Below are 15825 nucleotides of genomic sequence, written 5' to 3' on the forward strand. Positions count from 1 at the left end.
AATGCGGGCGTTGCATCGGTCTGTCGTGGTGAAAAAGGAGCTGAGCCGCAAGGCGAAGCTCTCAATTTACCAGTTGATCTATGTTCCTAGCCTCACCTATGGTCATGAGCTACGGGTAGTGACCGAAAGAACGAGATCGCGAATACAAGCGGCTGAAATGAGTTTCCTCCGCAGGGTGCCTGGGCTTTCCCTTAAAGATAGGGTGAGAAGCTCAGTCATCCGGGAGGGGCTCAGAGTAGAGCCGCTGCTCCTCCGCATCGAGAGGACTCAGATGAGGTGGCTCGGGCATCTGATCAGGATGCCTCCTGGACGCCTCCCTGGTGAGGTGTTCCAGGCTCGTCCAACCGGGAGGAGGCCCCGGGGAAGACCCAGGACATGCTGGAGGGACTATGTCTCTCGACTGGCCTGGGAACGCCTTGGGATTCTCCCGGAAGAGCTAGAAGAAGTGGCCGGGGAGAGGGAAGTCTGGGCATCTCTGCTCAAGCTGCTGCCCCCGCGACCCGACCTCGGATAAGCGGGAGACAATGGATGGATGGATGGATGGATGGATATTTTGCACTTTTTAGTCCTGTTATCTTATACCACCCCTACATACTCACACAAAAAACCAACATAACAGCACATGAAATGCACACAGGTCTATCAGCAACCCTGTCTCCAGGCAGTGCCACTAATTTTGAAATATGATCCTTTGGAAAAAAAAATCAAGCCTACTTATATTTTAAATATGTATTTTAAGTAAAATAAGCATATACAAATGATGCATAAGTGAACACCATGTTCATCATCAAATATACATCAGTGATTTACACAACAATGCTATTGCCATGTTATGCAGCATGTAAAAACACATGCTTAAAATGAGTTCTGCCATGAAAACCCAGTTCAGAGTTAAAAGGTGTTCTGCTGTTTGACTCACAGACAAAACAGTTCTCAACGTCCTGTTCATTTTATTTTTATATGCAATAAAGCAGAAGACTGATAATTTCAATGTACAGCCATTCAATATGCCGAAACAATCAGAACAAAGAAAGTGGAAGTAAATGACATCTGAGAATAATCTTAGATCTTTCAGGCAGGTATTTCTTATCATTACCACCATATGACTCAGTCTGAAATATTTGCTCTTTCCATTTATGACTTAATCGGACATACAGTATGAGGTGATATGAATTATCCATAAATGTACAAACTATCAGGTCTGTTTCTGAACTTCTTTTTAACAGCAGGATTCCACTCAATGTATGTATACTAACAGACTGGGATAATTTAGTTAATATGTATTAATTACAGATAATATTTATGTACAAATTAAACAGACACCATATAAATTGTTCCATACACAACTAAAAATTGATAAGTTATAAACTATATTAAAAACAATCAAATGTATTCATTAGACAAAGGTGAAAGTGGAAATTATAAGAACACAAGTGCACTAATCAATGTCCAACAAATTATGTGTACAAAAGGCTTATGGCTTACCTTCATAAATTATCAAACGTTCGAAACTTCTCTGCAGGGGTTGTTGGTTTATGATATTAAGGCATGGTGAAGGTTGCAGCCTTTGCATATGTGAAAAATAAATCCTTAGTCAAAGTTTGATTAAATAATATAGTAATACTGTAGACCCCTGCGAAGCTGCGGTTCAGGGTTTGCAGATTTTTCCTTAGAACCTAACTATTAATTGTTAGCGGAAAGCGCAAATATCCTCCACAATTTTTTATGGCTTTTTTCGTGGCAATACTGTGCTGTAGTTAGAGCCACAGCTTGGGATGGTAAAAGTAGCCAATAGAATTTGAAACTGCAACTCCCAGCAGTCCCTGCAGTGGATTTGATTGGTCTTCTGCTGAGAACAGGAAGCAACTGCTGAGGGAAATGCGGTTTGGGATGGTGAAAGTAGCCAATCAGAGAGCATTATTCATTTCTCCTTGCTGCCCTGTGACGTGACTCCAGCTCAGTGTCCTCGTGTTTTTCATTTTGTTATTGTATTCATTTTGTTATTCTTAAACGCACAAGATGTCGCCGAATCGCCCTGCACCTTCTAAGGCTTCTGGCACTGAGCCTAAGCGCCAGAAGAAGTTTAAAACACTCCAGGAGAAGGTTGAACTACTGGATTTGCTCCGGGAACTAAAAAGTTATGCTGCAGTAGTGTGCCACTATGGCATTAATGAAAGCACCACACGCTACATAAAGAAGAACGAGGCAGTGATCAGGAGTACCGTATTTAAGTTTCTGTGATAGTGCCAAAAAGGTAACAACCGTAAGGAATAAAAATATCGTCAGGATGGAATCTGCCTTGGCATTGTGGATCACTGACTGCAGGAAGAAGAACATCCCCTTGGACGGTAACATCATCCGTGAGAAAGCATGGAAAATTTAGCAGCAGTTCGCTACAAGAGACAATGTAGCAACTTCCCATCACAATGTTCCTGAAACCTATAAAGAAAAGCCAGCACGAAACCCCCACCAGAAGAAGACCCGTCCAAAGATACGACTCCTCCTGAAGCACCTGAAGAAGAGGCGCCACCCGAGGAGTTTTAAATCCTCTGCATAGTACTGCACAGCTACTTCATCATTATCATCAATATCATTCATCATTAGGGAGTACCTGTACATTTTACTGTATTTTAATTAAATGAAATTACTATGTATTTACTCTGCTTATAACAAAGAAAACGACAGCGCATACCAAAGAAAATGCACTTGCATGAATTACAGTACGTATAGCGGTAACATCGGTATTTTACATTCTAGCACTGTGGGAGACATAGCAGTACAGTACTGCACAGTAGACGGGTTTACCTTTACATTCTGTTTTTAGGTAATGTATTAATGTATTAAGCTAAGTTTGCAACAAAATTAAAGTGCTTTGGGGGCATACTGTATTTAGGGTTTAAACTATAAAAACAGGCATTTAAAAGGCATTTTTTAACCACATCCAAAAGTCACGGTTTTTCACAATTCACGGGTGCTCTAGGAACGTAATCCCCACGAATTTTGGGGGTGTACTGTATATCTGTTTTTCTTAACAAAATGTGCAAAAGACGTGAAAAAGAGCACTGTTTCAACTGCTATTGGATTTTGAGTGTATTGCTATGCATAAGGGTGAAGGGTCTAACATATTACAAAGTAAACTGTGCCATGTTTAGAAACCAGGGAAAGGGATATACCTGTACACTTCCTGACCTGAGACAAGACCATCTAGAAGGACAGAAGAAAGGGAAGACTGACAAATTTGACAGTTGGCAATCAGACAGACAACAATGCAGGAACTGTGCAAGTGTTTTTGCTGTTAGCGTTACAAAAGCATTAGCTGCAATTAGCATTATATTTACCTTTGTAGCAAAGACACACCAATTCATCTTCTGTGACTGAACCATGTTTCTGTTTGGTAAAGAGTGACAGATGACTTCAGGTTCAAAGAAGGTCTGGAGAAAGTGCCACTGTCGAGAGGTGCTCATCATCAACACCTGTTGTCATAGTATGCGAAGTTATAACACAGGATAGGAGATTCAAGTTACTATTGAGGACACTATGACACCAGAGCTGAACATGTTGTCCACAGGATGATCAACCCTGTCATTAATCCCCTTTACAAGAATCACTGAAAAACAGATTTTCCAGCAAAATAATGCATGGTCACACATTGCTACCATCAGTAAGGAAGCGTTTGAAAATATCACATTTATGGAGTTTCCGTGTGCTGTATCAAATGGAACACTTGTGGAGCACTATTTCCAAATACCTAGATTCTCACTCCCTTTAGTGTGTGCCTATGACAATGTGATAAGAATTTGCTTCCCACCATTGCTTGTGCTTAATGTTAACGGACAACTTAACTGAGCAAATGTCCTAGTCCTTTAAATTCAAAATATAAATAATGATTGAACTAATAATTTTATATCTTTTAAAACAAAATATAAAACATAACACTTCTGCACATATATTTTTACTAGTCCATGGATTTTACCCTCATAATACATAACATTTATGCTGTTCCAATCCAAATAAAACACACACTCCTTCACAAAATGAATATATCATATCAAATAATTTAACAGGTTGCTTCTTATATAAATGATGGGCTATGGTGAACATTTACACATTACAGTAGTAGAGAGCTGTACGTATTTATTTTTACTTCAACATGACAGAGGCTAATGCTTTGCTTTCTAAATAAGCACAGTGTGTCATCAGATCTGAGTTTGGCCTGTTTTTGCAATCAGGCTAAGAGCTTTCTGTGACTTATTATTTTTAGAAGCATGTCACAACGGCTTAAAATAGCTGGGTATGCAGAACAAGAGGACATCATTTTACACTGTTCCTAGACCGTTCTTTCAGTTAAGCACATAAAATGTACTTTCACACAAATATATTACTCAATTCAGCTGAATTCACACAACAGATGTAAGCTGTCAAAGGACAATATTTTTGGCACTTTTTGTTTCTTTAAAAAACAGATTTATCCAGCACAATGTTTACTAAATTTGATGTATTTTAATCTGGAAATTCTATCATTGTGAGAGCAATTAAAATTCTCCACAGATGTTATATTGCATATTATATCTAGGCCTACAACTGTGGGCAGATGTGCTCTGTGCTGAAGCAAAAATGGTGATTATTTGATAAAGTACATGCTTTCAGTAGAATGACAGACAGACAGGAGTTGCAATGTGTGAAAGTTGTTAGGTGAACGAAAATAAACATTTTAAAGGTTTTTGTACATATTTAAGAATCAGTGTTGTAATTAATGATGTATAGCCACTTTCACTTTACCATATAAATTGTCAGCCAGTTAACTTCAGAGAGAAACAGAATCAGAACATACACAAGGCTTCAAACACGTATACCTCCATAAACATAGACATTACACATACACATATATACAGTATCCAGTCCCAAAATTGACGTGTACCGTACAATATATCTAGCATAGCGTTTCACGTAAGGATTACATAACTGTAAGAGTTTGTCTCCCTTTAAATTCATTTAAATACCAGGAGGTTATGCACACTTCACTTTGTAAGGATAATAATACATTTGTCTCATTTTCAGTACAGAATGTGTAACATTATTTACTGCTCCTAGTGTCACATTTTGGATGGCAGTTGGATGCATTATATCCATACTGATGCGTTTTTACCTTCACCATTAAATTCGGCACCGTTCGTTGGAACACGCCTGCAGACAAAGAGCTCGCCTTGGCTTTGGTGGCACTGCCAGTCAAGCCACGCAACTGTCATGCAAAGGTCGCACCGGATCACTTCCCATTTGATGACATAAAAGTACAGAGTTCACATCCTCAAACACTGCAATCATATGTTCAAATGGGAGTGATTGGTGCGTATTCTGGGCATGTGTCAGTTTCAAAGTAAAACAGACAGATAAACACAGACTGGGGGGGGGTTGCTACATTTCAGGACAAAGAAGGGAACCTGCTCAAGAGTCTCCGCACGCCGGCTGCACGCTTTCGTGCACGCCTTGCAGACCTTCTTTCCGACTCTCCTTGCTGGGGTTTAGAGGGGTGCTTGTCGCTACTCTAAAAACCGCATTGGTGCACAACCTTAAACAAAACACAGCTCCTTTAATTATAAACGAGTTACTCGCGGTCAGGCTTGGAAGGAAATACCCCTCCTAAACTATAACACCCACTTTCATATTACTCTCCGCAAAGCATCACGTAAACACTTGAAGTTGATTAAATATCATCACTCCCAAATATACGGACATAATGCTGAATGTGAAAAAAGAATGCATTAAACACGCAGTCGTACTGAAAGCAATCGCGGTATTCCTACTACTGATTGAAGTGACATCTGCGGGCTATTGTGCTCTTTGGATTTGCTGATGAACCAAACAAGGGCAGCGATGGCTTACACAGCAAATATTTTTGCTGATTCCGATGCGGACTAATGGGCGATTGTAAATGCAATAGCGCGTCGCTCCTGCTGGGATCAACCTACATGAATAAGCAGCGGACGGATCAGTTGAACGACAAGTGTGCCATTATCGTAGAGAATGTGCCGATCGCCCCCTCTACAGCATTTGATGAAGTCTCGTGTCTGTAGGTCTTCTTGCTCAAAGCGTTCTTTTTAAAACGAGTACCGTGATTCTTATTAGGTAGGCACGCGCGTCAGGTACGAAAATGTCTCCAGTCATTCCGATACACACATAGACAACACACCCGCCCCAGTCTCTCTTTCCCTTTCAACTATGGAGATGTGTCATACAGTTTGCAAGGCGGGAGTATCGGATAGGAGTCTCGCTTGCCTTTGCCATGGCCGTCTGCTCAGCTCGGTCAAGGCCTTTACAACTGACAGCTGGGCACAAACACGAGCCATGCCTGTGCACAAGCACCACTCCGCCTCCTCCTTTCTTTCAGGATTTGCGTCCAGCGAAACGAGAAAACGAAAATAATGACACACACAACCAACAGGATGTACAGGGCACGGCTATTAAAACTCCACACTACCGCAGCTCGATCAGAAACACCACAGTCAGCAGATCAATATAGCGAGCAATTTACACTAAGAGGGCAACTCGCGGGACGTTCACTCTTTTGCATTTTGGGGGTAAAGCTATTCACGCTACCAAAAGACCACAGTACTCACGAGCTGGCACCCACAATCGAGCTAACAAAAATAAAATAAATTAATTAAGCAGTATATGCGTAATAAAATATTCATGCAGCTCACCTTTAACTCTCGTTTATTTTTACTCCTTACAATCCAGTCTTATTGTCTGTTTTCCATACAAGAATGTTTTCACATGGTGGCTCCTTGCAGAGTTTTCCTAAAGCCTCCGAGCTGGAGAAGAGGTGGTAAGATAGGGTTTAAATTGCTCGGTAATTTCTTGGAGTAAAAGGAGTTTTGGCTAATGTATAAATAGAATATTTGCGCTCTTTCTATAAATGTCAGCGTGTGTTGTTGATCCACTGCAGCGTGCAGGCTCCTTCTCTCCTGTTTGTTACTCTCTAATGGAACGCCTACTCTCAATCGCAACATTGTTGACATTCGAGCGCTGACGTCATCGCATCCCTCATTCACAACAATACGCGATGCAGGCTGCGTTAGCGCCTCGGGTGCTGGAGCGCCTGCTCAGTGTACGCGCCGCAGCAGTGTTGGTGAATCGCCATAGCTAGTCGGCGCGCGGTCCTCCGCACGCCTGCCCGCTTCGCGCTACCCCCATCACTACTGCAGGCCAGGGCGCACATTCTGGAGGTGAAAAGTGCTGGCGCCGCCAATCACAGAGTAAAAAAAAAATTGCACAGCAAAGCAGGCTGGGAATTGTTGTTACACAAGGTCTGGTAAGTAAAATCTGTAACTGTAATTTTTTTGCCAGGCCACATTGGAACCATGAATCCGTGGCTGCCATTGGAGCCCAGGAAGCGGTTCTGCGAAGATGACAGCCAGTTGCGTGAGGTTAAGGTCTTTAAAAGTCTTCGACCGTACACAGTTGGTTCCGTGTAAGGCAGAAAAATTGCTAGAAAACAGAAATAACATTTCTCTTTTATACATAGTTGAAACTCAATTACAGATGTCTGATATTTATATTTAAGATACCGGCAATATATTCTAATGATCAGTATTTTATTAAATCAAAAATAAAAAGTAGGAGATATGAATCTAAAGCAGGGGCTCTTAAACTTTTAATCTGAAGACTCTTAAGTGGAAAATCAGTATACTGGCGCTCAAGAAGAAGATTATTATAATGAAAGCAGAGTCATAAAGAAACAACAAAGGACAAAAACGTAAATGTTTGTGTTATCTTTCAAGCATATTTCTCATATAAATATTACTAAAAGAAGAAAGTGAGAAACAAATGGATTGTTCAAACAATACTCCATCTGTACATTTACTAAACCCGTTTAACCTGAGCAGGGATTATGGGGCAGTAGGAGCTTATCCCAGCAAGTATAGGGTGCAAGCCACTGGACAGGGCACCAGTGAACACACACACAAAACACACATAAGGGCCAACTTTGCATCCCCAATGCACATACTCTGCGTGTCTTTGGACATTTTTGGAGGAAACTGGAGCAAACAGGAGGAAACATAAATGCACACAGGGAGAACTTGCAAACTCCACACAGAGAACACCCAGGGCTTGAACATAAACTGTTATTGTGTTCATAAGAATTAGTTTTAAAAGCTTTCAAGCTTTAATTTTTATTTTCCAGTGTCTCCCAACACACCGGTATGAGAAAACCTCGCATTTCATATACCATTAGACTTGTCTTGATGTCTAGTTATGGAAGACGTCAAGCTTTTTAGGGTTTCCCCTATTTTTGGCCCTCTAGACCTGGAAAACCCTAATCTTTAGGCCATTTTTGGACCATATTTTGTGCAGGAAATTACACTGTTATGGAAAAGAGTAAACCAATAGGTGCCTTCAACAAAAAAATTATCAGAAGGACTTGAAGTGTGCATGCCACATCAGCCGACCCCAGGGTTTCACCCCTTATTGGGATATGAGGAGTGAATGTCCTTTTCACAAAATTTAAAAAAAAATGGACATGGGTAAAATAGGCATGTGGAGTGTCATTTTATGCATTTCAAGGTTTCTGATTACAAATACTACTTTTTTAATATTTAGCTCTTTACCAAGTGGTCCAGGCCCACTAAGAGCCACTCCCAGAAGGTTAAAAATGACAAATTTCAAATATAATCATATGAGGTATCATATTAGACTAATGTAATCTAATCTAATCACTGCTAGCAGAAATGCATAGTGTAAGATTTAGTAAAACAGAAATAAACTCTTGGGGTATGAAATAGTATAGTATAAAGGTCACTTAACTTAGTCACTTGACTCATGGTACCCAGTTAAGGAAAAAAAGTAGTTCAAAAACTAATTAATCAATGTAGCTTGCTTACTTTTTCTTAATTCTTTAAATAGGGTTTTTGAAATAAGCTCAAACCATTAACAATATATTTTTCTAAATTAGTTTGAAATTAGCTCAACGTGACTCATTTTCCATTTAACAAATTAATTAAACGAGTAAAAAAAAAGCAAAATTCCAAAAAATGTATGCACTATTTGTATTTTATTCAGGTGATAGGAAATATCTTGCTGAATAATCAGCAAACAATCTAGTTTAAAATCTTTAACTCTACCGACTAACATTTTGCTGAATTTCTACCACTTGTCTCAAGCTTTTGAAAATGTAGTGCTCTTGCAGTTCGCTAAGTTGTAACAAATGCATTCACACTACCAGTTGATGGACATTTATCAAACCACTTTAAAATAGTATGACAAGAGGGAGTTCCAAGGCACGTCAAACTTCATACAAAATCTTCTTTACACCACTGCAACAGATTTAGTTTAGATTCAATGTATGCCATAACAACAAACACACAATGAGGCACTGACCAGCTGTACTTGAACACTGAAACTACATTTACTGTATAATACTGACACTGTACTCTCTCTCTTTCTGAAATGAGAGGCCATGCATAAAAAGTTTTGTAATTTTTACATGTTGTGACCAAAACATATGCAAATAAATTGAAATGTGCAATGTGCAATTTAATCATGTCTGAGTTGTTTGTTTTGTCATTTTAAACTGTGGAGCAGGGGGTTAAATCAAGGAAAAATGTCCCTTTGTCCCAAATATTATGGAGGGCACTGTACTGTATATAGTTATATGTTTTATGTTCAGAGACGGAGCCTTTTTTTGCCACAGTAACATTTTATTGCCACAAGTATGTATGTGACAAATAAATATAAATTTTGAAATCCTGAAGGATGTAAATATTTTGGGAAACCCAGTCACCAGAGAAGAGTTCAAGTTCAGGTTTATTGATATAGGTAGGTGGGTAAAAGAATTATGATTAGACCACACTGTCCAATTGAAAAAGAGCATCAATTAACAGGAACAGAGCCAGGAAGTCACATCAAGACAGAATTTGAGCAACTGAACAGCAGTAGTCCAAATTTCAATTTTATTGGTAAATGCGCCATTAATCCTTGATGCAGATAATTTAAAATGGATTAAATTATAGAAAGAAGAGTGTCAATTGTAAAAAATAAAACACACACATGTACCTTCCAGAAGGAGGCAATAATTAATTTCACTGAATGAGTACCAAGATAGAATAACTAGGGCTTTAAGTGGAAGAACAGAGAGGTCTAAAACAGGAAACGTGAGGCATCAGTAGAATATTTACAAAAAAGAAAAAAAACTAACAAGTGACAAAGGCAGATCTAAAAGAAAAAGTCAGAACAGTAGATGTTCTACAATATAAAGAGAAAATCGAATTTTTTTTTGAGAGAGAGAAAGAACATAATAGAGAGAGCAGTAGGTGAGTGGATAGAGTGATAGTAAGAGAAATTATACATGTTCTCAGCACTGATCGGAACCGTAAGTTGATAAAGAAAATTGATCTACACTTTTAAAAATAAAGGTGCCAAAGTGGTCTTCAGGGCGATGCCATAGGGGAAGCCATCCACATGAAGGATCCAGAAAGGTTTCATAAATAGCCAGGAATAGACAATAAGAGACTGATGAAATATCACCAGATTCCTGACTTTAAAATGACTATCACTGCACACAATAGCACAGGTTTAGTTCAAGTCATTTTGATATGTTGTATCCTGCTTGGTAGTATATTATATATTAAAGATTTCTATTTTGTCCAAATACTAGGAACCTTATCAAAGCCCAAAGAACCAATTTCACATGCAAAGCTACCTTCACAGAATGAAATGGTTCATTGTCAAGGAATTTTTCAACAAGGAACAACCACACAGACAAATAAAGTGCTATTTCAAAAACAATTTTCTTGAAAGTGTAGGGAAATTAAAATAAGCCTCTATGGAATTGCACATTATTAGCCCGGAAATATCCAAGAAATCCACCAGCACAATGATCCCCATATGTTACCAAGAAAGAAATACAATCTGCAATATACTGTATTTTAAGATATCTCAGATGCATTTCAAGATATCTCAGATACATTTTGAAATATCTTAAATGGACATCGTATGCATTTTCAGGTGTCTGAAACTGAATATTGAGATCTCTTAAAATCACATCAAACAAAATTTTTCAAAATAACTTTCTATTTTAAATGAATCTCAAAATATATTTGAGATATCTTAAAATAACAAAGGAAGTCATTTTGAAATGCGTTTAAGATATCAGAGAATGGCAGGAAGCTATTTTGACATATCTTGGAAACACATTTAAGATATCTCTAATATCTCAAAATTATTTTCAAAAGTCTCTTCAAATGTATTCCAGATTCCTTAAAATCACGGAGAAACCCATTTTAAGATGTCACAAAATTAAATTGAGATATATAAAAATGTATTTTACATGGTAAGGCAAATTTACATTTTGAGATAATCTAAATTCAATTCAAGATATCTCAAAATAACTTCCTGTAAAATTTCCTGTGTTGTCAATAGGACTTCCTGTCATTTTAAGACATCTGAGATATCTCATAATGCAAGGGAAATCATTTTAAGATATCTGAAAATGCCTTTCAGATATATCAGAATGGTCTAAATGTTATTACAAGATAATCTTTTAATGCGATCAAGACAAATTAACTTTCGTCAGTGTTAAAACTACAAGTATCTTCCAACAGACAATATGTTCCTCTAGGAAACAACCAAACATCAGTCAATAGTTAGTGCACTGTGTTGGAGTACCAACAGCAGTGAACTGCAAAGTCTGCATCACTTGATTCCCAGTGAAGAAGAAGACTGGGCAGTTTGTGTTTCAAAGACAGAGTACTCCAATATCAACATCTTGTGTACATAATGTAAAGCCCAGGGATGCAACAAATGCCGGACATGGTGTTTGGAATGATAGGGGTAAGGGGGTAAGCTAACAGTACATTTGCCCCAAATTACGGTTTGAGCTCAGATGTGAGGAAGATATTATACTGCTATTGCACACTTTAAAGAACACATAAACATATACTTAACAGAATACTGTAGAAAAAAGTGGTTCTATTTGAATATTAGGAGTGTGGCTTTACAATGCTATTTTCTTTCCAAATATGTGGTTGTTTGCAAAATTCTTTGGTGCTGTCACATACTTCTAACAAAATCTGGGAACATGAACAAGCATTCTGTGCCAACTCTCTGTCATTTGCTAAGAGACTATGTGTGCTTTTATAATGTTTGTACATCTGGACCTCTTCCTGCTGCAGGCCTAAAAACAATCAACCTAGCTTTTAGGATACTACATAAAGAAAAAATAATAGGTACACATTAAGTGTCTCCTTTTCAGCCTTTTGGCAGATACCTTTGAGTAGGCTGAATTCTCTATAGCTGAATCAAAAGTTCAGGCTGAAGACTACTTAATAGCCTTTGGGTCTGAGTAAGTTTGCTTGTCTACCACTCATTGTCTTGCCCCTTATTACACAATATTTTTGTAAATTTTTTCATAGTATGTTATTAGAAGAGATGATGTCATAAGCAAAAGCTTTGTGGAAAATTTGGAGAAAATGGAAGAGAATGACCATTGAGTCAGCCATCCTTGTGTTTTTGAAATAGGTTATACATGAAGAAAGACCCTTTTATGGGGTAGCTAAAACATGTCCTCAGTAAAACAGCAAAAAGATTTGTCTTCTTTCAGGGACACCTTACAGTGTACAGAAATATAATGAAAAATGATATTTAGCAGCTGATGTTAAAGTACTGATGTTTAGACAAGCTCCCGCAAGTGACACGTCCATGGTTGGTTCTTGTCTGCCACTGGTTACTTAACCTATGACCATGAAACAGATTAAATAGGTTAGAAAATATATGGATGGAAACCCATGTTTTTAAGACCTGGTTAAAATCAATAGCGCAAGAGCTAAAAATGCACAAGAAAGAAAGCTAGATAATGGGTCACAAGAAGAAGAAAGTAAAGAACTGTAGTTTGTGGAATAAATATTTTGGAAATATATTAAATAATTTTTGTCCTCAACTAGGACCTCTTTAAGTATTTAATTAGTCAATCAACCCAAAGAACCAGACAGGAGTAAGCTTGTTCATTGCTTCTTTAATTTTCTCTTCATGAAGAGGGATACACTCCATCACAGTAGCCTGTGATGGAATGATTGGAGAGTAAAGGCAGAGACCTATATTTATAGACGGTTGAATTTGCATAACAGTACTGAATTAATGCATACATATCATCTTGGCTTGCGCCATCTGAATATTTACATTGATTGGTTAAAAGACATGAAATGTTTTCAGCGGAGAGCATAACCAGCTGATATACCGCAAATAAAAATCTCATTCCACTATATTCTCATTCTCCATATTTCTTTTATAAAATTTTCTGTGTATGTGACAACTGTCAAGTCTTACTGTGTATATGATACATTCAGCCACTTCTTAAATCACCTTGGGCATTTTATCTCCTTTCTACTCACACACCCTTCATTTGTTTTCCAAATAGTGTTTTGGTTAACCCTTTATGCTATTTCTAAGATAAATGCTATATTTTAATATGGACAGCATACCAAAACACTACATGCGCAAGGACTATATTATCATTAAACAACTTTTGACCCCTTGATCTCTTTTTTTCTTTTGCAAGTTTTAAAACCATGTGTTAGTGAACAAACTAAGATTTAAACTAGACAAAGTTATTTATTTAATAGTATCCTTAATATCCCAGCAAGCCAAACTACTAGAAGTGTTGTAGTTGTGCACATAACTGCTTGTTTGACTTCAGCGGATGCATACTGGAATTATTTATTTACTGGAAAATTGTTAAATCTTATACCCCTATGCAAACTCAAGTCATGCATATGTGCTAAGGAACAGAATTAATGTCCCTTTTTATTGGCAATAAATGCTGCTTTATAGAGCTTTCCATTTTACATCTTCAATGTGAAACCTTTGTTTAGTAGTGCTTATTTTATATCTACAAATAACATGTAATGTTTGGAATAATATACACGCAAATTGTTAAAAAAAGGAGTTAATGTACAAAGTAAGTAAAGCAGAAAGTTCATTGGCCTAGTTGAAAAGGTTAAGAGGCTAAAATAATCAGATACTAAGTTAACTATTCAAGGAGGAATCACCACAGCAATGTCCAAGAGAACACCTATATTTTGTAGGATACCTAGACAGTTTATTCTTAATTATACAAGTTACCTATACAGTATACATCATACAACTAAATAAAGAGACCTCAGATAACCTCAGGAATAGTGTTGTGGTTGCTCATTGGTCTAAAGAGTTATAAAATCATCACAAAATATTTTGTACTTCATTAATCTAGTGTGAGACAAATAGTCCATTAATGAAGAAACTTTAAAACTACACTGTCTCTAATTCGATGTGGATTTCCTTCAAGGTCCTCCTAGAAAGTGACAAAAAACATATACAAATTTTTTTCATTGTAGCTGAGGATCTTTTACATAGCTCAACAATATGCTACAAATTTTAAATTAATGGCTTTCATTGGATGTCTAGAAAAATCAAATGCTAAAAAAGGACATTCCCACTCGATTTAACTTCTCAAAAAGTTTTAAACTTCTGGAGGAATATTTCTGTAAAAGAAACTTAATACAGCCTACAACTAAAATAACCTTTTCACCAGTCTGCGTGTACGTCTTCTGTTGCCATAGAAGGACACATCTTCAGTGATGTACCTGGGATCCTCTGGAGTTTCAGATATTTCAACATCATTCTCCCTTCCCAAGACAACCCATCAGGGGCTGATCAGACCCTTGCTTGTGTCCGCCTGACAAGAAGCTAATTTTAGTGAGCCTAAGATTCTATTCTTTTGAGCAACAGCCATCTTGAGACTTTCTCCACTATATCGGTGTTACTCATGGATGGCTCTTCTCTTCATCTGTCCTTCACTTGTCAATGTGGTGAAGGCTTTGGCTAGTGATTGTGCTGTGAAACTGATGCATTCATCTTACTCTTCACCTAGACTGGTTGCACTGGGCGATTAGCCCTTTTGTATTTGCAGAGTTTTCTTTCAAAGGCTTCTTCAGGGTGGTCCTTCCAAGGCACTGTCATCTCTACTAGGATAGTGTGTTTGGTAGAGTCTGACCATTGGACTAGATCTGGTCTGAGTGTGGTCATTGAAATGTGCTGTGAAAACTTGACTTGTCTTTCAAATCCACAGCCAGTTTACAGTCACGAGCTATGGACACAATTCTTTTTCTGCTCTCCAGCTGTGATGAAGGTGACTGGAGTCTTGTAGGGACAAAATTGTTTTTGTTTGTTTCTGTTACCATGCTCTTAGTCTGTGCAATTGTTCTTAAAAAGTGAATCATGACACCAGCATTACCGACCTTCTGCCAGAGCTTTGAGGCTGCTGCTATGGATGTGTTTCAGGCTTTAGCATTTAAAGCTGAGGGTACAAGCTGGCATTTCTTTAGAGCAATACCATACGGAGACTACTTTTGGTTCCCAAATGACCCCCACAAATGAAGGTTCCAGAAAGAACCTTTATTTATTTAGATCTGTAACAAGCTCCATACAGTAAATAACCATGAAGAGATGGTAACAGGTTTGTGAAATACCAATGGCACCTGATTTTAAAAATTGACTCTCACTGCATACATTAACACAGAATAAGTCCAGGTTTCCATAATCTGTTAGTGTCCCTCGAGGTATCTTACCATAAAATATTTCTGTTTTTTTCCATGTATTAGGAAGTTTTTCAGAGTACAAAGAACAAAATTCATATATAAAGAACCCATCCCAGAATAAATTGTTTTTTTGTCAAGCAATAGTTTTACATGGAACAACACAACCCAGTAAAGAACCAAAAAGTGCCATTAAAGAACCCGTATTTTTAAGAGTAAACCTGAGTGGGTAGGGATAATAATAAGTACCGGTAATAGTTAA

At 37.8% G+C, this 15825-nt stretch overlaps 1 protein-coding gene across 1 annotated transcript in view; it reads right to left on the reverse strand.

The window, feature by feature from the left end:
* bach2b (BTB and CNC homology 1, basic leucine zipper transcription factor 2b) overlaps window positions 1-7244 on the reverse strand; it is a 303267-nt gene extending 296023 nt beyond the window's left edge. The window contains exon 1 of the mRNA XM_028797547.2: window positions 6699-7244. The gene's annotated coding sequence lies outside the window, so the exon portion shown is untranslated. The remainder of the gene's footprint in view (window positions 1-6698) is intronic.
* Between the last annotated feature and the right edge of the window lie 8581 nt (window positions 7245-15825).

Source organism: Erpetoichthys calabaricus, chromosome 3 (genome assembly GCF_900747795.2).
Source record: "Erpetoichthys calabaricus chromosome 3, fErpCal1.3, whole genome shotgun sequence".
In the NCBI taxonomy this organism is placed as follows: Eukaryota; Metazoa; Chordata; class Cladistia; order Polypteriformes; family Polypteridae; genus Erpetoichthys; species Erpetoichthys calabaricus.